General features: G+C 39.3%; 1 protein-coding gene across 2 annotated transcripts in view; it reads right to left on the bottom strand.

The window, feature by feature from the left end:
• lingo2 (leucine rich repeat and Ig domain containing 2) overlaps positions 1-1168 on the bottom strand; it is a 441502-nt gene extending 440334 nt beyond the window's left edge. For both annotated transcript variants that reach the window (XR_005007190.1, XM_036569248.1), the window contains exon 1: positions 835-1168. The gene's annotated coding sequence lies outside the window, so the exon portion shown is untranslated. The remainder of the gene's footprint in view (positions 1-834) is intronic.
• Between the last annotated feature and the right edge of the window lie 19659 nt (positions 1169-20827).

Here is a 20827-nt window from a genome sequence, read left to right as displayed (position 1 = left end):
AGCGCTTGCGAACGGACGCGCCGTACCACGGAAGCTGCAGGACACCACACACACACACACATACACACCCAGTCAGAAGAGTGTGTCCTTCAGCTTCAGCCACCAACACTTTCTGCTTTCCTGCTTTCTTCATAGGTCCAATATCAGCTTACATTGTCCAACCTTAATATGTAAATATAGGAAATGCATGAGGATCACAATGCCCAGGCTTGGCTTTGGCTTGGCTCAGACAGAGCCGTGCTGAAACTGACCTTAATCGAGTCGGACGTGAATGCATCTGTCCTCTGAGGATCTACATGAGCTTTTGAGGGTCTACCTGAGCTTCTGTGGATCTACAGAAAGCTTCTGAGGGTGTACAAGAGGCTCCTAGAATGATGATGTGGACCAGTTAATATGGGAGACAGACATAAAAACATGTTCTGACAATCTACGTGAGCTTTTGAGGATCTTCTTACGATGGAAGGAAGCAATTAATATTCCAAGGTGCTCCCAAAGCACATGCACATCACCACCTCCATATCTCCACCCTCCTTCCCCTATGAAGAACGAAGCCCCTTCTCCTAGCCTTCAAGCTGACAAGGGAAAAAAGGAGGGGAGGGTTCACCAGCACCACTAATGTGAGCTCTGGACCACCCTAGCCCTGATCTAGAACATGCAGTGGATAAAGAGGAGCAATACTGAAGTCTACGTAGAACTTAACTTTGCTTATGCAATGCATAGGAGCTTTAGCTCGGCTTGGCGTCATTGCTCCTCTTCTCCTACCTTCTCGAAGCATCCTGATCATAGCTTTATCAACTCACATCCACACGCGGGGGGTCGATCCCTCTTTCTTACCTGCGAAAAAAACGCCTTCTGAGGGTCTGTATAGTCCACAACGAGGCTAGAACCAAGCTGCAGCGCACGAGCCCCAATCTCCTCACTTGGGAATACGAAAAGTGCTCAGATATCCCGAGATATCAGCCCCTTTATCAAGTCTTTTTTCTTCCTCTGTTATCAGAGGTGATGGCATAAATCCGCTCGTCTCCTGTCCTGCTCTCGTTTATCTCCGCTTTATTCTTTATTCTCGCGCTCCTCGCGCTCGTCCGCGTGCCGTATTCCACCCTGTAGGAGAGCGAGGGACGCCGAAAGGTTCCGTAAGGTTTTTTAAAAAGGGAGAAAAGAAGAGAGAGAGAGATACAAAGATAGAGATAGAGAGGAGAGAGAGTGGAAAGAGAGAAATTGAAAGAGAGGAGAGAGAGAGGAAGATAGAGCGCTCCTCGCGCGCCCGTCAGTGGCTAAAGGATGCGCCTCGGAGAAGAAGAAGAATCCTGCCGCGCGACGCTCTCAGCATCCTGGTCAACTTTGAGACTCCACACGCGCGCGGCGGGAAAAAAAAATTGCACACACGTACGCGCGCGCGTACATACGCTGCAGCAGTATCCACGTACTGGCGAGCCCCTTCTCCTCTACTGTAACCGTGAAATTAATCCCCGCGTGCGTTTCGGAGTCTTCCGCGCGCCTGATAAATTTTCAGAAGAAAAAAAAAACAGGAAGATTTCTACCTTCCGGTGCAAGCCTCCCCGACGCTGGGAGCCTCTGCTGGATGAGCAGTGTGGAAGTCTCTCTCTCTCTCTCTCTCTCTCTCTCTCTCTCTCTCTCTCTCTCTCTCTGCGTCTCCCCTCCCTCGCTTGATCTCGTGCGCGCTCACACATGCACATGCACCCTCGCAGACACTCTCCCCTCCCCTCTTTCTTTCCTTCGCCTCTCGTGGATATTCTCTCTCTCTCTCTATCTCTCTCTTTTCGCTCTCTCTGTGTCTCTCTTTCTCTCCTCTCTTTTATTCTCTCTCTCTCTCTCTCTCTCTCTCTCATTTTCTGTCTTTCTCTTTCTGTCTTTCTGTCTCTCTTTCTCTCTCTCTTTTTCTTCTTCTCATTCTCTCTCTTTCTCTCTCTCTCTCTCTCTCTCTCTCTCTCTCTCTCTCTCTCTCTCTCTCTCTCTCTTTCTCTCTTTCTCTCTCTCTCTTTTCTCTCTCTCTCTCTCTCTCTCTCTCTCTCTCTCTCTCTCTCTCCCCCTGCAACAGACTCTGACAGTTACTGCCTCAGCATTCAGAGTCATGTCACAGATAAGGGTTCACTGCCCACACTCCTCTCTGGCTTTTCGCAGGGATCCCAAATAACGCTCTGATAAACATGGAAGAGAATTTGGTGGGTGGAGAGACATGGATGAAAGGAGAGCATCTTTTTATTTTCTAATCCACAGCAGCTCGAGAAAAGCTCACATTTAGACATAATGGTTCCTACGTGGTTCCTGGCTTGAATGTACAGTGATAGGAAACAGTCTTAAGTAAGTAAAGTATATTTGTAAACCACAGTTTCATACATACATACATTCGTGTCCGAAAGTCCATTTGTTTCTTCTCAAATGAAGGGTATTAATAGTGAGTTTGTGCTGCAGTAACAGCCTCTACTCTTCTGGGAAGGCTAAACACTCGATGTTGGAACATTGCTGTGAGGATTTGATTGAGCATTAGTGAGGTCAGGTACTGATGTTGGATGGTCAGTTCTGGATCACTCCAACTCATTCCAAAGGTATTGGATGGAGCTCCATCACTCCAGAGAATGTAGTTCCACTGCTGCATGCAAGATACATCTTATTGCCCTCAAGGTGCATCATGCGAGTCTGGAGATTGTTCTAAGCTCTGGTTAGATTGTTCTAACCATTGCTAGAACATTTAACCAATTATATGGTGGTTATAACATAAAATAAACTTTCCAAGTGTTCTTCTCAAAGAAGCGCTTTGCAAAGAACACTTTTTGGCACCATTATTTTTAACTGTGTTGGAGAAGATGAAGTAGAAGATGAAGAAGAAGCATAAATGAAAGCTTTGGACACAGGAAAACGGAAGGGGAACTGCGTAGGAAATGGGTGAGGTCACCAGTTGATGCCAGCTGGCTGACAAAATTGATTGAGAGGTGGATGAAAATAGAAACAGTAAGCAGACCGGCGCTTGGTTATGGAGGCAAAGATGACCCACATCGAACAGCAGTCATAATTAGCAGTAAACAAAAATTGCCAGCAATTCCCTTATCACGCGCCACACATCTGCATAGAGAAGAGCGGTGGGAACGAGTGAGTAAGAGGCAATATTGGAAATGATTAAAGCGAAAGGACTTGGGACTGCGCTGTGGTGTGAGGAGAGAACTCACACAGATGTGGCTCACCCTCGCTGACACACTGACAAACACAGACAATCTGGAGCGCTCAAAAAAGCTCTCAATATATATGAGCAATACATTAGCATGTGATATTTTAGCCTACGGTCTTAAAAAAGGTGGTTCATTAAGGATTATTTAGTAAAGAAAATAGTTCTATATAGAACCATGAACACTCTAAGACGCCATTGCATGATTAAAGGGTTATTTGCATCATGAAAAGGTTCATCAGATTGATGCAGAATGTGTTTTAGATGGTTCTATATATATATAACACTTTTTGGAAAGGGTTCTATATAGCACCAAAAAGGTTCCACTATCGTTAAAAGCCAAGGAACCCTTTCTTGGTACTGTATAGAACCCATATTGCTAAGAGTGAACAGTACTGTGAAAAAGTCTCATTTCTTTTGAATTTTCAATTTTTTTTCGATTTTAAAAAAAGGTTCTATATTGTACCAATAAGGGTTCTTTGGCTTGTAACAGAAGTGGAACCCTTTTTGGTGCTATAAAACCATCTACAGCACATTCTCCATCAAGTGGAAGAAAACTTTCATGATGAAAAAAACCTTTAATCATGCAAAGGATTCTTTGAATGTACATGGTCCTATATAGAATTTTTGTAACTGAAGAACCCTTAAAAAAACATAATTTTTAAGAGCGTACAAGTTACTTATTTCACAGGAGATAGTTCAAAGTTAAAGTAATTCACTTTTGAACAAGGAAAGTCAACAGAAAATAAGTAAAACAACAATTTAGTTTAAAAAGATTAAAAGCTACAGAGAAAATGGGGCTCCTAACAATCACCTGGAAGACCTGGCAGACACCAAAACTGTCCCCATTAGATAAACAGCACTTAAAGCTTTCATCTTTGAGAGAGAGGAGAAAATCAAGCTGCTTCAGATCTGAAAACATCCACAGGTGTTTCTGTCCATCCTTCCACTGTGAGAAGACAACTCAGCGCTGTGGGTCTGAAAGGATGTGTAGCTGTCAAGAAGCCTCACTGAGAAAAGGAGACAAACACATCAAACAAAGAAGCTGAACAATGGACTGACCACCCTAGAGTCCAGACCTCAACATCACAGAATGTGTTTGGATTACTAAATAAGCAACCAACTTCTAAGACTGAACTTTGTAGGTGTGTCTGTAGATTTCTTTGAGAAACTGAAAGTGAGTCTCCTGATCAGAATGGAAGCCGGAATAAAGGCTGACACACAAAGGATTGAAAGAAATTATATCATATTCAGTTGTTGAGTGTGTCATTTTCTGTTTTTTGCTTTTTTCCTGGAGCTGTGAAATGGCCTTAACAATCTCTGGACTTCAAATTAAACAAATGAAGAGTGGTCTCTGACTTTTGCACAATAATGTAATTGCAGTTTTGATGAATGCTCACATTTATCAAGAGCTCTTTCCAATTTTAGGCCACATTTCATCATGATTCCAGTATGTACAAACCACAAAATGATGAAATAAAGCTTAGCAGACCTGTAATCAATTTTCTCTACAAACACAATGTCAAGCTTTCGATGCTCTTTCTATACCCTGCTCTTGTGCAGCTCTGTGATGTTCCACTTCACATTATCTGAATATTTTACCTTGTGGCAGATGAGTCTGAACTGCTAGCACACATTATCTTTCACCATCTTTACAATGGCACCTATACTACCTCAACAAAATGAGAATTATTAATACACATCTGTTTCACTTTAGCTTCCACTGTCTGATTCTTCTGGCAGCATAGCAGGAAACACAACCTCTGCAACTGTTGCTACCTTATATAATAAGTCCTGGGGGCAGATTCATGCAAAGCGCTATTAAGGTAAACAAGTGTGACCATCTGGACAGACAGATATTCACCAACCCTCATGCATGAATACAAAAGAATGGAGCACCTACTCTGTGTTTATCAAAGATTCGAACATGGAAAGTGTATTTTTAACGCTTGCAGTCTGAGGTCATTTTCTCGATTTGTGCCGATCTTCTCTGTTATCTTCATCACTGCTTTCCAAAAGCAACTTCAGCAGCTGTAAACTCTCTGCACGCCATTTCTCATGTGTCTCCAATGCGGACTGAATGAAGAATGAAGGGTTTCCGGTGTGATTTGTCAGTCCTTAGTGATTTCCTGAGTGTCCATTGGTCAGTTTCACACAAAATGTAGACAAACATACAAATTCACCAGTTCCACACAATGAGAGGCAGATGACATGTATCTCAGCCCCTCTTCATAGCCTCATAACTCAGAGTGTGAGTCATGTATGATCTCGTGATAAGATGGAATGGAAAGGGCGACTCTACAGATTCAAGAAATGTTTGAACTGTATTTCTGTGCTAGATTATCACAAAGATACAGAGAGAGATATAGAAACATTGAATTTGATGGGCAGGCAAATTTGTCAACCGCAGAGGGTTAAAATCTCAGGCTTATTACATACTAAGTCTTATTATTCAGTAATTACAGGGACTTCGATGCAAACTGGCTGAGCTATTCTTATGCTATGGAAGTGTATAATAAAACTTTGGGCCCGTGGGTGGTCCCTGGCCATTTAAGGGTGTATAAGGGTGTCCTCTTTTGGTAGCACTTATTAACACCTAATTGACATAAGTTAGAAAGAACACTAACACTATTAGCATTAATGCTAGCCTCAACTGAGTGCTTTTCTCATATTTTCGCACTAAATTCTAACCTTTGATTCTACACATGATTTGATGTAACTGTAGACACTTTTCTGCATGAACACAGAATAATGCAGTATTTAATTTAATGTAAGCCATTAAGTTAAGCTAACTACCTAGCAATGTAGCTAATTACCAAAATTAGCATTAGCCAAATTAGATGCTTCACGTAGCATAAAATGACCTAAATGGCAATTGCGGTTATTATGACGGTTCCAGCAGTCTCAAGCAGGTGCAAAAATGAACAAGAACTAGAACTTAGGTCCTGTCGCTCCCTGTTTGGGTCAGTTCTTGTTTTTCAGTGTGCAGTGAACCCTAAATATACAGAGTGTTACCTGTGGGTAGGTTTGGTCTCACAGCATTGCTGTTGTTCAGAGGTATTGGCTGATGCAATTTCTGATTTCAATTGGAAAGAACGAACTGCCCACTGCTCTATCACCACATACATGAGTAACATACCGGACTGAGTCTCAAGATCAAAGGATGAGACACTGTTAGGAATCAGGCTATGAAATATCCACCCAAGTCTTCAACTTGATGACTACATGTGACCTGCCAAACTACTTGTCCTCTGATATTGGGGAAGACTGCTTGATTCATAATTTAAGCAGCAGACAAATATTGCAAATATTGACCTAACAAATAACTGGAAGGCCCCACTCCAATAGAACTTTAATACACATGCTAATTGCTCATTTCCATGCTAATTGTGGGGCAATTTCCTCCTATGATAGACAATTGTGCATAAAAAGTACTATTTGTCCTGTGATTTTGGATTAATTGGCCAAACCTTTATCTTTGCTGATAGAGAGTGGTTTGCAGTGTGCTTAGCTGGCATGTCAAATTTGCATAAACTCCAACAAACAGGAAAACAGCAATGCTAACTTGGCTTTGGAGGGAGCAGAACTGGAACTAAATGTGAAGAAAGATGCAGAAGTCTGGATGCTAATCTGACATGCTTCAGTCTATGATTCAGATGAGTCATGGGGTGTCTTAATTCATTTTTGTCAGAAACTTTGCTGTTGGAAACATTGCACATAATGAAGGAGTTGCCTGCCTTGCCTTTATACAGTTGTTTCTTTTTATTGGGGAGTTACATTCACTGCATTAAGCAGATGGCTCATCTATGGTTCACCACAGTGGACTGCATGCATCGTATATTCTTAGGGTTCTAACAGATTCCGCAGGCCATGAAGGGGTTGGTTATCACCTGTTCAGTTGAATCAGGTGTTTTAGACCAAGACAGAATTTTTATCATTTGACATGACAGATAAGGGGTATGAATGTTTCATGAAGCTATGGTTAATGCAACATTTCCATTTAATGTTTTGTTCCAAAAACAACATTGCTGCCCGTCTAAAGATCACATGGACGAGCCAGAAGACTATTGAAACAATGTTTTGCGGATGAATGAGACCAAAAAAGATCTTTTTAGTCTAAATGAGAAGCTTTATGTTTGGAGAAAGGAAAACATTCCAACATAAAAACCATATTCCATCTGTAAAACATGGTGGTGGTAGTATCATGGTCTGGGCCTGTTTTGCTGCACCTGGGCCAGGATGGCATGCCATCATTGATGGAACAACAGAAGAACTCTAAATTGTACAAGCTAACTGCTAAATGCTAAAGGAAAATGTCAGGACATCTGTCCGTGAGCTGAAACTCCAGAGAACGTGGGTCATGCAGCAAGACGATGACCCTAAGCACACAAGTCACTGTACCAAAGAATGGTTAAAGAAGAATAAAGTTAATGTTTTGGAATGGCCAAGTCAAAGTCCTGACCTTAGTCCTATGCTGTGGAAGCACCTAAAGCAAGCAGTTCATGGGAGGAAACCCACCAACATAACAGCTGTTAAGAACAGAGGAATGGGCTAAAACTCTACCAAGCCGATGTGCAGAACTAATCAACAGTTACCGGAAATGTTTAGTTGCAGTTATTGCTGCACAAGGGGGTCACACCAGATACTGAAAGCAAAGGTTCACATACTTTTGCCACTCACAGATATGTAATATTGGATAATTGTCCTTCATAAATAAATGACCAAGTCTCATTTGTTTAATTTGGTTCTTTTTGTCTACTTTTAGGACTTGTGTGAACATCTAATAAATGTTTAGGTCTAATTTATACAGAAATATAGAAAATTCTAAAGGGTTCACAAACTTTCAAGCACCACTGTATTCACAAAGTCAGACCCAAGTCATTATATTTCCCAACCTTTAGCCCTGATAATATAAAAATAAAGCAACCTGATCTGCTTTATAAAATATTTCCATTTTGCAAAACCCAGTTTAAAACTCCTACTCCTACAATGTGATTTATTATGTTACCTGTCAGTCTAAAACACCCCCACAACCCTCCTGATCTTCTCAGAGAAAAGTAGTTCATTAAATTTCCAAAATAGCTGGATAATCATATTTGACACATTAAAGCCTTGACTCTTTTCTCCAGCTTTGTTTTTACACATACTTCCCCAAAATTATCCTTATTCTAACGTAATACATGCAATCCACTATATGGTAGGTATATTAATACAAAGGTCATGTCCAGTTCCACCAGATAGCAGGGTCTGCCCCATCACATAATGCTATCAAGCTAAGAGGATAAAGGCTGCTGGCTCTAGCTTTCGCCGAGACACACAAAGCTAGCCACATCTTCTTAAACTGCTGCTAAAGCAACCTTATTGCACAACTCAACATACTTGGAGGAGAATGCTAACTGCTAATTCTGTTCTGTCAGCTAACAGACTCCCATACTGGCTAGATTCAGACAGAGTGAGGACATAGCAAGAGCTCTCTTGGACTCTCACCCATGGATGTCTATGGCATTACCAGGGAGAGCACCTGACGGCATCCACTTGACGATTACTTGGAATGTAAGTGATAAATAAGACCACAAACTGTCAAATCAAAATGATTGACCCTTTCAACCTGATGCAAAAAAGTCACTCTTATTGTTGTTTTAAGGTCTTCTCCATTAATCATGTGATGTCTTAGTGCTGCCGTTTATTCTGATATGTAAAGGGCGTGATCTAACAAAGCCGAAACAATTGTAGATCTGTATTTAGTTTGTGTCACAAACTACCTTTTTGGACAAAGAAAACTTGAATAGGAATGCAAGTTAAAAAGAGAGCACTAGAGTTTTATTGTTGATCTGAATTAATCATATAATACCAAGTGTTTACTGTTCCCAGCAGTGCTCTGAATAAGCTCAGATGCTGCTTGGAAAAAAGCACTGAGCACCCAACAAGAAAGGAAGACTCCTGCATCTTTCATTGAAATGACAGAAAACATGACTCTACGTGCTAAACTTCTTTTTGGCCCTGAATAGTTTCATGGGATTATGATAAAACACAAAATTAGTTCCCAGAACAAATAGAAAAAAATACTGTAATTTGTAAAGTATTAAACAAGTATCTCTGTTACATTGTTTGGATGGAAACAATGGGTGAAATTCTTGAAACTCCCAGTGGACAACTGACCAATTAGGAATTGTTTTTCTCTGTGGTGTCTAGGTAGATATAGCTAAGTGAGCTCTACCCAGCTTGATGAGGACTTTAAGGACTGAAAAAAGTCATATCAGCATAAATACAGTGACAGAGGTATCAACCAATCACATTTTAATTTTCAATAAATTGTATAAGAAAAAAAAAATCAGTCTAGGTCTTGGGGAAGTTCTAGATACATCACTGACTGTGAATATGATCAGCAGTCTAATCGGTAGGTCGTCAAAATACCAGGACTGTCTACTGAAAGAGTCACTGTCCAAAAAGGTAACATATATGCAAATATTTTAGTCACAAGTAAAACATGGAACATCTTTTAGAAACTTCCACTGTGTGTTTAAATCTAGATCCAAAAACTGCTCATGTGAATCGCGCAAACAGGCTACTAGAATCCCATAGGGGTGCTAGCAGAAAATAGCATAATCACAGATGCGGGTTTTTCCCTAATGTTTAGGCCACATTTTGACCATTTTGGCTTGAATTGAAGGTCTAACTCTTGGAGTCATGATTGGCCACTGACAAACCGTCACTTATAAAATATTCTTTGAGCAATTTTTCTGGACACTTTGACAGGCGTAGTTACGTTTACCAAGTCTGAAAATATAGAATGACTATCTAACATAGGACAAGTCAGAAACATCTCAAATGTATCTGTAGTTACAAGTTTAAAAGTATGGTATGTTGGGGATCCATGGAGACATATGAAGACCTCATATCCAGGTTACCTGCTCCATACACACAGGCACACACTGAGCTCTGCTCTGCTAATATGAGTGAGTGTTGTGAACAAGACTGTGGGCTTCACTCGGTGTGTGTGTGTGTGTGTGTGTGTGTGTGTTCTCCTTCTTTGGTGCAGCGTGTAGATAAGCAGACTGCTGGCACCCAGAGCAGCGCAGGTGCAGCAGAATCTCATTTTCTAGGTGCTGCTATTCTCCCGTGACCTCGTCACGCTTTTAAACCCCATATGTAGAGCTTATGATCACTGCGTTACTGCTACCCAGGTTGTTGCTATGTCCAGTTTCAAATGATAAGAAGTAAAAAAAAAATTACACAGTGGAGTTCAGACGTCTGAGAGCCATAGTGCAAATGCTTCTATTCTGTATTATGATATTCTATTCTGCCTACATTCTTTACAAATTGTGTTATCAGGACAAACAATTGAGTGAAAAGAAGAATCTTTGAAATATTTATATCAGTTTCCTAATATTTGTTACTGTTTGTCCCCTTTGCTTTAATGACAGTGTGTACTTGAGCTGGACTCCACAAGTTTGTGCAAAAGCTACTGATGAGCAGATAAAATCACCACTGAGAGTTTTTGAACCTGAGCTTTAGTGGACATGATGAGACTCAAAAAAATCTGGCCTGGCTTACAATGTCCTCAATATGGGCAATGCCGCAAATTTGCTTATATGGGCCATATCAGAAAAAAAATAAATAAATAAAAAAAAATAACTTTCCGCACTTTTTTTAAATAGAAGAGCTAGATGTAATATATAGACCTCCTTAAAGTTTCAAAACATACTATTCACCCTCTCATGCATACATGCTTACTGAGCAGCAATTTTTTTTTTTTTGGTACATGAACAAATAGGAAAAAATAACTTTCAAGAAAAACATAGGTTGTGGGCCTTTTACGTTTAAATACACTCAGAAATAAAGGTAGTAAACTGTCACTGGGGCAGAACCCCTCTTGTCTCTGGGGTGGTACTCTCAGGGGTACATATCAATACCTTTAGCTAGGGAACATAATTGTACCATAATCCATTGAAATGATATTTCCTAAGTTGTATTGACTCCACACACCCCGTCTCGTCTCCAGGCTTTTTATTTTATTGTTCTGTTTCAAAACATTGGGTTATGAAAAGGTACAAATATGTACTTTTCTACTAGGAAAAACTTATTTAAGGTTCACAATTGGACCTTAAAACCACTGTTGTACCTTTGAGGGAACATTTACATTGTTTGTACCTTGATGAACAAGAATGTACCTGCACAGAACCTTTGTTTCTAACAGTGTAGTAACCTACAAATAGTACAGAATCTTGAATATTTCTTCTTCATTTTACTTTCTATAGCTTTTCTTTGTTTTAAAATGTTCAACAACTTAAAATTTTCTGATTTACTACATTGAATGTAGTACTGAATGTAAACTTTAAATTACATATTTCTAAGATTAAGTCAGTCAATTTGCATAGAAAAGTTGGGTGCTCCCACTGAAATGACATGAGTTGTTAATATTCTAGGTGAAAATAAATGAACACATCTGTAACGTGCATGCGTTTGGCATGGTGTTAATTGTCTCCTCACTATTAAGGATTGCTGCTACTGGATTTCATGCTGACTCCATGATAGCAATGCACACAATTAGAAACATTAGCATGTTTTCAAAACAATTTAGCTCAAAAGGGTGGCTAATACCATCGCCCAGCACAAGAACGACAGTTTTTTTTCCTATAATGCTATCACCATGGCAACGTCTACATGGCTGTCAGTCACATACTGTCAGTGATTTCATCAGTTATGCTATAATGCATGGTACTTTTTTTTACACATGTTAATGTAGCTCTAGGCTGTAGTAAGCCTGGGATTTTAAGGAGTTGACACATTATGAATGAATAACTGCTTTGTTATTTATTTCAATGCTCTGTATATTCCCAATTTATATTGACTTCCTAACTACCTAAAAAATCAAACATCCACTCGTCTGCTGAAATCTTCTCCAAAGCAGATTTCACCACTCAATAAAAGAACTATGACTACACAGAAAAAGCCAATGTATCAGAGAATTTGAAGAAAAAATTCACCATCAAATGAAAGGCTGTAATTGAGGTCATTGCATTATGTTAAGCGGTTCTCGGAACTGGAGGGTTTATCCAGCTACAGAAGAATAATTCATAATTCTGCACTGGCTCTTGTTCTTTACATTCTGAAGGAAGCACTCGTGGCTGGGTTGTAAAACAAGCTCAGTGAAATGCATGTCGGCTGTAATGGTATTCTCTACACGGATTTGATTACATTTAGAATGTGAAGTGGAAATCAAGAGGGACGTTTTTCTGTTCTTTCTGTGTGTTTGCCTTGCTGGAGATGTAAGCCCATGACAGAGCGAAACTCACCCATGTTAAACTAGCGCAGTTAAATTTGAGTAACTTTAAAGATTACACACGGGCGCTGCGAAAGAGAAGGACGACGTGTTTCACTGTTTGATGAAATTAATCGAATTTTATGGATTATTTGAACAATCTCCAGATTTAACAAATAGAGGTTTCATGTTCTTTGCTCCTGTTCAAGGCTTCTGCTTCAGAAAAAGTCCAGGCAAAGATGAATGCCGTGAGCATCCATTAAGCGGTCACTCTCGCCCACTATGCACTTCTTACTTTGACAGGAATTTCTGTGGGAATTGTCATCACACGTTTAGCGCCAGCGGTGCATCAGGTCCCAAAAGCTTTGAAAAAAAAAAAAACCCACGTCAGATACTTTTGCCTCGAGGTGCATGTAATGACTTGTCTCCAGCCCATTGATCAACAAAGGAGCTCATGAAGAGTCATGTCTAAGCATATCTAATTAGGCTAATATAGCTCGTTAGGCCTAATTAAAGCTCGAGTGCTGACGGAGAGTCCAAATGCACTCCCCTAAGTTTAAGACGGCACTCTCAAAGCTGAATTAAAGCCCCGGCTGCATTAACGGGCACTCTGAGTTGCAGGAACGCAAAATGGATAATGCGGTTTGCGATTTGCTGTTGAGAAGGATTTATTGCCGTGAGTTGGTTTTATCTCCTCTAGGCACCTAATATAGTGAAATTAAAGCTGAAAAATGATCTAGTAAAATCCCTCATGCAAATGTTAGAGGTTAGCAAGTTCATATGTGTTGACTTATGCTCCAGCTTGAGAAGAAGAGCAGGAGAATGATGCCTTTGCTTTATTCGGAGACATGTTTATGAGTGTTTGTTCTTTGTTCTCAAACAAAGTGCCAATAGAGAATAAAATCTGCGAATAGGATGGAATTTCGGTACATGAACTGTGATTAATAGCTCTCTCAGTTATAATCTGTGAATAATATTTGAACCGCTGTAAATACAGGCTTTGCAGTCAGTGAGATCAGTATTGACTTTCTCTCAAATTCCTTCAGTTTCAGTTGTCAGGTTTATGTTGTAAAGGGAAAGTAGCTTGAACAAACTTAAGTCACCTCCAAAAGCGATCCTGCCCTTTAAGGCTTTACAAATGCACTGCCTGGGCTAACAAGTGGCACATTCATCTCACCTATGGCCCTATAATTGGGAGATCACAAGATCAATCCCTAGTGATGCCACAGCCATCCGTGGTCAGAAGTACAAGAAAGCATAATTTTCTCTCTCTCCTCCTTGTTTCTATGCCCACTGTCCATTTTATCAGCTCCACTTACTAGATAGGTGCACTTTGTAGTTCTACAATTACAGACTGTAGTTCATCTGTTTCTCTGCATACTTTGTTAGCCTGCTTTTACCTTGTTCGTCAGTGGTCAGGACCCCTATCGACCCTCACAGAGCAGGTAATATTTGGGCGGTGGATCATTCTCAGCACTGCAGTAACACTGACGTGGTGGTAGTGTGTGTGTGTGTGTGTGTGTTTGTGTCTGTGTGTGTGTGTGTGAGAGTGTGTATAAAGTGGCAAAAATGAATATATATATATATATATATATATATATATATATATATATATATATATATATATATTATATATATATATATATATATATATTTTATTTTATACATCCATATTTATACATATTTATATGATTAAGAACTGCAAGAACTGCAAAACTGAAGGAACAACTGCCAAAAGTTCTACCTTGGGAATCAAGCCAATTGCCACCTGATTTGACCTCCTCGTTGTGAATAATATTTATTTACATGAAGGAGTTTTAACAGACATTAATTGTTTTTTTTTTTTCTATAAGTTTAATATTTTCAGGAAAAGAGTGTGTCATTCAGCACTGACAGTATTCAAAAGCTTACACGTGCTCATCTGAGAGTGCGAGAGAAACCTGTGTGTAGGCATGGCATGACAGCCTGCTGACCATATGCTACTGCTGAGCTTCCCTGTGGTGTAGCCACGGTTTGCCCGGCAGCGTGGAGCAGCCTGCCCCAGACATGGGGGCTGCCAGTGGGATGCCAATGGCTGGGGACAGACACAGAGTCACGCTCAGGAAAAGAGCCATCGGAGTTTACCAACCAAACAACTGAGCCCCCCCAGTGACCCTTGGGAGGTCAAACCTGCTGGATCTGTCTCTGCCTTGGATGGTGGGGTGGTGGATGGTGGGGGTAGCGTGGAGTTCAAGATAAAACAAGAAAAAGGTCCACACAGTAATTCTGGCTGTCAGAATCTCCGCTGCTCTCACACTGGCTTTTACTTTCATCCCTCAGCCTCAAGAAACACACACAAGCTTAAATTAAAGAGAAATGCAGCTCACTGAGAAACACTGAGGTCACCAGTGCACTGATATGTGTCTTTTAATATTCTGTGTAATGGATGTCATATCACATTGTCACTGTCAGAGCAAAGCTGTTTATCTCTGTTTTGTGTTTATTTTGTTTTACATAATTTGAAAACACCAGCTGTCTTTTAAATTTTGTCAGATTTCCATGAAAAATGGACCAATAGCAAATGGTTCAACGTGATGTAAACATCTCATTAATTTAACTTACATTAAAGTTAGGAATTTTTTTCCTTCTCTTGCAAAGTTAGCATTTTGAAGATGTTAGGTTTTGTTCTGACAGCGATGATATGTGCTGAATTATGGGTTATTTACAAGTACATTTTGAATTGATGTTTTCAGATGGGTGAAGAAGGGTAGAATTAAAGCTATTTTGGGTTATTTGGAGACCTCTCTGGTGGAAATATGTAATTACATGCAATGTGTGGAAGAACATTTTGTAGTGTGCTTCACATCCCTTCCCCAAGCAGATGAATCTGATGATTGAAATAGAATTCAAAGAGAACTTGGTCAAAACTTGGTGAAGGATGTGTCTTCTGAGGATGTGAGTGAATTACCTTTTTTTTTTATTTGATGTTTTAATTATACTAATTTAATTTCTTATTTGATTTTTAATTTCATGATTTTCTCTTTTTAAATCTATTGTTTTAATCATGGTTTAATCATGTTTTTTTAATTTCTATTCTCCTTGTTTAAACAACTTATCTTGCATTGCTTTATCTACTATTGTTATCATACATCCTCGTCAGTAAAATGTTGATTTTTCATTTGAGACCAAAACATTGAGCCATAGTGCAGCTTTAAGCCATTTCTAAAAACAATAGCTGAATTGCTTTTTCACTAAATGTAGAATAATACCTTTATGCAACCTGCATAAGAGTAGTATAATGTTGTAATGATCCATTCTTAATAACAGGAAACAAGCGCTGGGTAGATTAATAATATATACTAAGATATAATAAGATATACATGTGTAAGTAATATGTGGGTTAGACAACAACCATGAGCATAAATCATGCTTAAATGTTATTGTTTTTACCTACTAAGAGTGAATGAAAATATCTTTGTCACCTTGAAAATGCTTCAGAACTTGAAACGTATGAAAACATTTGTGCACCCCTGGTCAAATTACATGTTGTTGTTGATTTTCTAAGTGGAAAAAAAAGTTGTTTATTACAAAATAATGTTTCTTTTCTGAATTTAAGAACTTCATCATTATCAGTGGTTTGCTTAAAATTTGCCTTTAAAATATATGTAAATAGACTATCAAAACAAATATCTGCTTCCACACACTTAGTCATCAAAGGTAAGATATAAATGATCCATAAACATTTTTCATGTCCACCATAGCAGTATGCTTTAGCTTAGGATCCTGGTACAATCATCACCTTTAATGAGAAGTTCTGCACATTTTGATGTACAATTACTGGTTATTTGCTTTAACATCTTGGGGAAAATACAGCACGAATGGCCTGGGTTCGATTCCCAGCTGGGCGACCGGGGTCATTTCTGTGTGGAGTTTGCATGTTCTCCCCGTGTCTGCGTGGGTTTCCTCCGGGTACTCCGGTTTCCTCCCACAGTCCAAAGACATGCAGTCAGGCTGATTGGACAAGCTAAAATTGCCCCTAGGTGTGAGTGTGTGATTGTGTATGTCTGTCTGTCTGCCCTGCGATGGATTGGCGACCTGTCCAGGGTGTATCCTGCCTTCTGCCCAATGACAGCTGGGATAGGCTCCAGCACCACAATACAGCACAAAAATAATGGCTGTGATGAACCAGTTAGAATAACAGTATATACATGCTGGGTAGTAGTAGTAGTGAAGGTCAGCACACCCACAGAAAACAAACAGTGATATGTAGAAAATACAAATAAATGTTTTAACATTTTCAAAATATTAAAAGTTCTCTTGATATATGTTGCCTGTTATGGGAAAATTAATGTTAGTGTTTTTGTTGAAAAAAATTTACGTGTTGAAACTGAAGCCATTACAAAAAGCAGCAGTTAGAACATTGCTGCTGCCCAAACGAAACCCTGTATCTCCATTTTTGGTGTTTTTCAGTATTTGACATTATTTGAAAATGCCTCTTACCCTTTACATTGTGTATACATTTCATGATGACTGAAAGAAACAACCCAACCCCCTTACTTACTAAAATTCTGGTTCCATTGATTTACATTAAATGTAGAGAAGGTTTCTTCGCCTGTAAAGGTTTTGTTCAGACAACAGCGATATGTCATTGTAATGCTGCAAGCAAATACGTAATATATTACATTGTGTAAAAAATGTGGTGTTATATTGAACCAGTATGAATAAGCAGACACACATGCTGAGCAGTTTAATGAAGATCAGAATATCCACGCTAGAGGTCAAACAGTCACATGTAGGCAAGACAATCATAATCATACACATTATTAAAAAAGTATATCATTTTTCAATAATATATAACCAATTTTGTTGCAGCTACAAAATGATTACATTCTGATGCTACTCCACAACTTTATAGTTTACAACTGATTATAGAAAGCTGTAAAAAGAGGAAATATTAGTTTCCTTAAAGAATGCTCTTTAATGAATGAGAAAACTAAGAACACTGAGAATGAACTCGCCTCATATTTGCTTAAAGGTTAAAATTTTAAATGAAATATCCTATAATACCTTTTGGGGTTTTTAGCCTAGTGTAGTTCAGTATACACTGTAAAAGTTATTACTGAATAAACAATAAAAATTAATCTCATGACAAGTAAATCCAGACTTTTGTGTAATTCAGGCTGAGGCTGAAAAACACTAGAACTACGAACAGAGAAAAATCATTTGATTTTTACAACAGACTTCACAAAGGAGAGTGAAAAGGAGAGAGAGAGGTATAAAAACACATGGATGAAAATAGAATGTATCAGAGGCATGACAGGTGCTGACTGTGCTGTGCTCACTGTTTCTTGTGGAGTTCTTTTGGGGTTCTCCATAAAAAGGACAAAGCTTCTCAAATAAAGACACACTCTTAAAACTAAAGGTGCCAAAATTGTTCTTTGGACTGATGCCATAGAAAAACTACACACTTAAAAATAATGTTTTTTCAAGAGTTCTTTAGTAAAGAAAATGGTTATAAATATATATATTTTTTTTTTTAATTTTGAACATTCAAAGAACCTTTTCCATGATAAAAAGGGTTCTTTTGTGAAACAGCTCTTCAGATTGATGGAGAATGTGCTTTAGATGGTTCTAGATAATAACTTTTTGAAAAGGGTTCTATATAGCACCAAAAAGGGCGCTTCTATTGTTACGATGTCAGGCTTGTTACAGTGGAAGAACCCTTTTCGGGGATATATAGAACCCTTTTAATCAACAGCACATTCTCCATCAATCTGAAGAACCATTTAATGATGCAAAGAACCCTTTTAATAATGAAAAATGTTCTATGAGTGTTCAAGATTCTATATAAAACCATTTTCTCTACTAAAGAAGCCTTGAAAAATCATCATTTTTAAGTGTGTAGAGCTTGTATCCTCAAGGCAAGACTCCTTTCAAGAATGATTCTTTATAGAACTTTGTTTTTTCTGTAAATGGGGGCATGAACGCTAGGAGCCTTTAACAGGTTAAAAGAAGGTTCTATATACCAATTAAAGACAGATTTCCAAGACCTTAACGATGAAGAGCCCTTCAGGGATCTTTTTTTAGGTTAAAGAGTGTAGACTGAGTTTTCTTTAGCTGCTTTTCCACTGCGTGGTACGGCTCTACTTGACTTGCTTTGGGTACCAGCTATTTCCACTGCAGACATAGCGCCCTCTCAATGTAGCTGGTTGTCATAGTGATGCCAAATAAACTCCCGTGACATGAAGGAGGCAAATGTTGGTTAAAAGAGGCTGATGGCAGCAAGACAAAAGACTGCGAAAAAAAAACATGAGAATTTGGGAAAAAACTACATCGGAGTTCAGACGATTCTGGCTTTTCAAAAGAGGCAACACAAGAGGCTATGCTAATTTGGTAGCTAATGTTAGCATATATGTTTAGCAATTCTCTCCAATCAATCAGTAATCTGTAGCATTTTTATGTCACCTTTTGGTTTTGGCTCAGCTCGCTTGGAACCTTGACGGAGGTGGTACAAAAATAATACCTGGTATCAGATACCAGTTACCAGATTTGCCCAGTGGAAAAAGACGTCCTTTTACGGTAATAGGGTTGTGCGCCAGGTCTTTTCCTTATTCCAGGTAAACAGTATGACTTTGGCCGGGCTGCAGGCTTGCTGCAGGTAGTTGCACTCTCTGCAGGTATCATTACGCCATCGTGATCAGAGTTCAAAGCATCTGCTTTGAAGGACATCTGAGCAGATCCTGGGTACCTTCCAGCCCTCACACAGCTTCAGAGTGGGATTTCAGGATAGTTTGGGTACAGATCAGCACAGCCTGGGTCTTATTCTGCTTACTGAGAGCGTCCTCATCTGACCAATCACTGCAAATAAGAAGGTATTAATGAAGTTTTCTTTAGAGAGTATCTTACAGAAGGGTAAAAATCTCAAGCGTACAAGTCTCACTGACCAAAAAATGTTAAGCTTATTCAAGTTTTGGTATCACAAAATAACCGATTAGCCGATAGCCGATAACTTGCAAATAAGCAGGATTGCTGCTTTGACACTGTTCATGTAAATGTATTAGATTTCAAACAGAGAGAAATAAACTGTATCAGACCCAGCATAAAGACTTCCTATGAGCTGAAGTAAAGGCCTTGGTTTGCTGCGTGTAGCTGTGCAGAAAGGCCTAGAGAGTGCCAGATGTACAATTGTGAGAAGATGCCGCATAAAATGTGACTTAATGCTGCAATACGCGCTTGCAGTGCATCTAAAATTACCATTCGGTTCACCAAGGCTGTAGCTAATCAGGCGAACTGTTATAGGAAAGCCTGCTAATTGTTCTGCTTGTGAGGTACAATGTTTAAAAGGTAATAATGGAGCCGCCAACAAGCTTGAGACAAGAAAGAAAATGCAAAAGGGAAAAGGCAAAGGGAAAGCTTTGTTAATAAATAGCTCTTTGTTGCCAAAACACTCTACAAGGGTGTGATTCTACTCTTAATAAATGGAATTTGAGAAACAATAAGATGCAAAGTCAGTGCTGCAAGAGTCGGTTGGAGTGTTTAGAGTTTAAATAATGCTTGTGTTAGGAAAGATTCTTTCAGCACGTTTGAGGCATGTGACTCCATCCGAACACTATAAGCCAGATGAACTGTGCTACCAAGAGCAAGCATAGTGCAAAATGTGCCTTGATGCAACTGCAATATGCCCCCATGCATCTAATTTAACGTTTGATTGACTATGACTGCAACTTCACACAGTTCCGCCTTCTAATGGCTCAATCATGAGACACAAGGTTTAAAAGGAGCCAGCAGACAAAACAGAAAATGTTTCTATACCTGTTCCTGTATCTTTGTGATAATCCTGCACAGAAATCCAGTTCAAACATTTCCTGAATCTGAAGAGCCGTCCTCTCTATTTCATCTTATCACAAGATCGTATGTGACTCAGATCCGGAGTTATAAGGCTATGAAGAGGGGCTGAGAGTGAAACTGACCAATGGACACTCAGGAAATCACTAAGGACTGACCCATCATGCCGGAAACCCTGTATTCTTCCTTCAGTCCACATCAGAGACACATGTGAAATGGCGTGCAGAGAGTTTACAGCTGCTTCAGTGCTTTTGGAAAGTAGTGATGAAGATAACAGAGCATTTTGTTATGAACCATACAAGTATCTGTTATATGAAGAGCCTTTAAAGGAGAATTTAGGAAGATCGAGAAAATGCCCTCAGGCTGCAGAGGGTTAACCATTATGCCCACTGCCATTGTTAAAGAACCTCTCACAACACATTTTCTAAGACTGTAGCTCAAATTAACATCTGGTTTAAAAAGGCAGAGAAAACTCAATGCAAAACAGGCTGCTGTGAGTCTTTTTGTGCTATCCTCCAACACTTACAGCATGCATATGCATGAGGAAGCACATTGTGTTT

The sequence above is a fragment of the Colossoma macropomum genome, unplaced genomic scaffold, assembly GCF_904425465.1.
Source record: "Colossoma macropomum unplaced genomic scaffold, Colossoma_macropomum, whole genome shotgun sequence".
In the NCBI taxonomy this organism is placed as follows: Eukaryota; Metazoa; Chordata; class Actinopteri; order Characiformes; family Serrasalmidae; genus Colossoma; species Colossoma macropomum.
The sequence above is the reverse complement of the archived record's forward strand: the minus strand, read 5'-3'. Positions and strand labels throughout refer to the sequence as shown.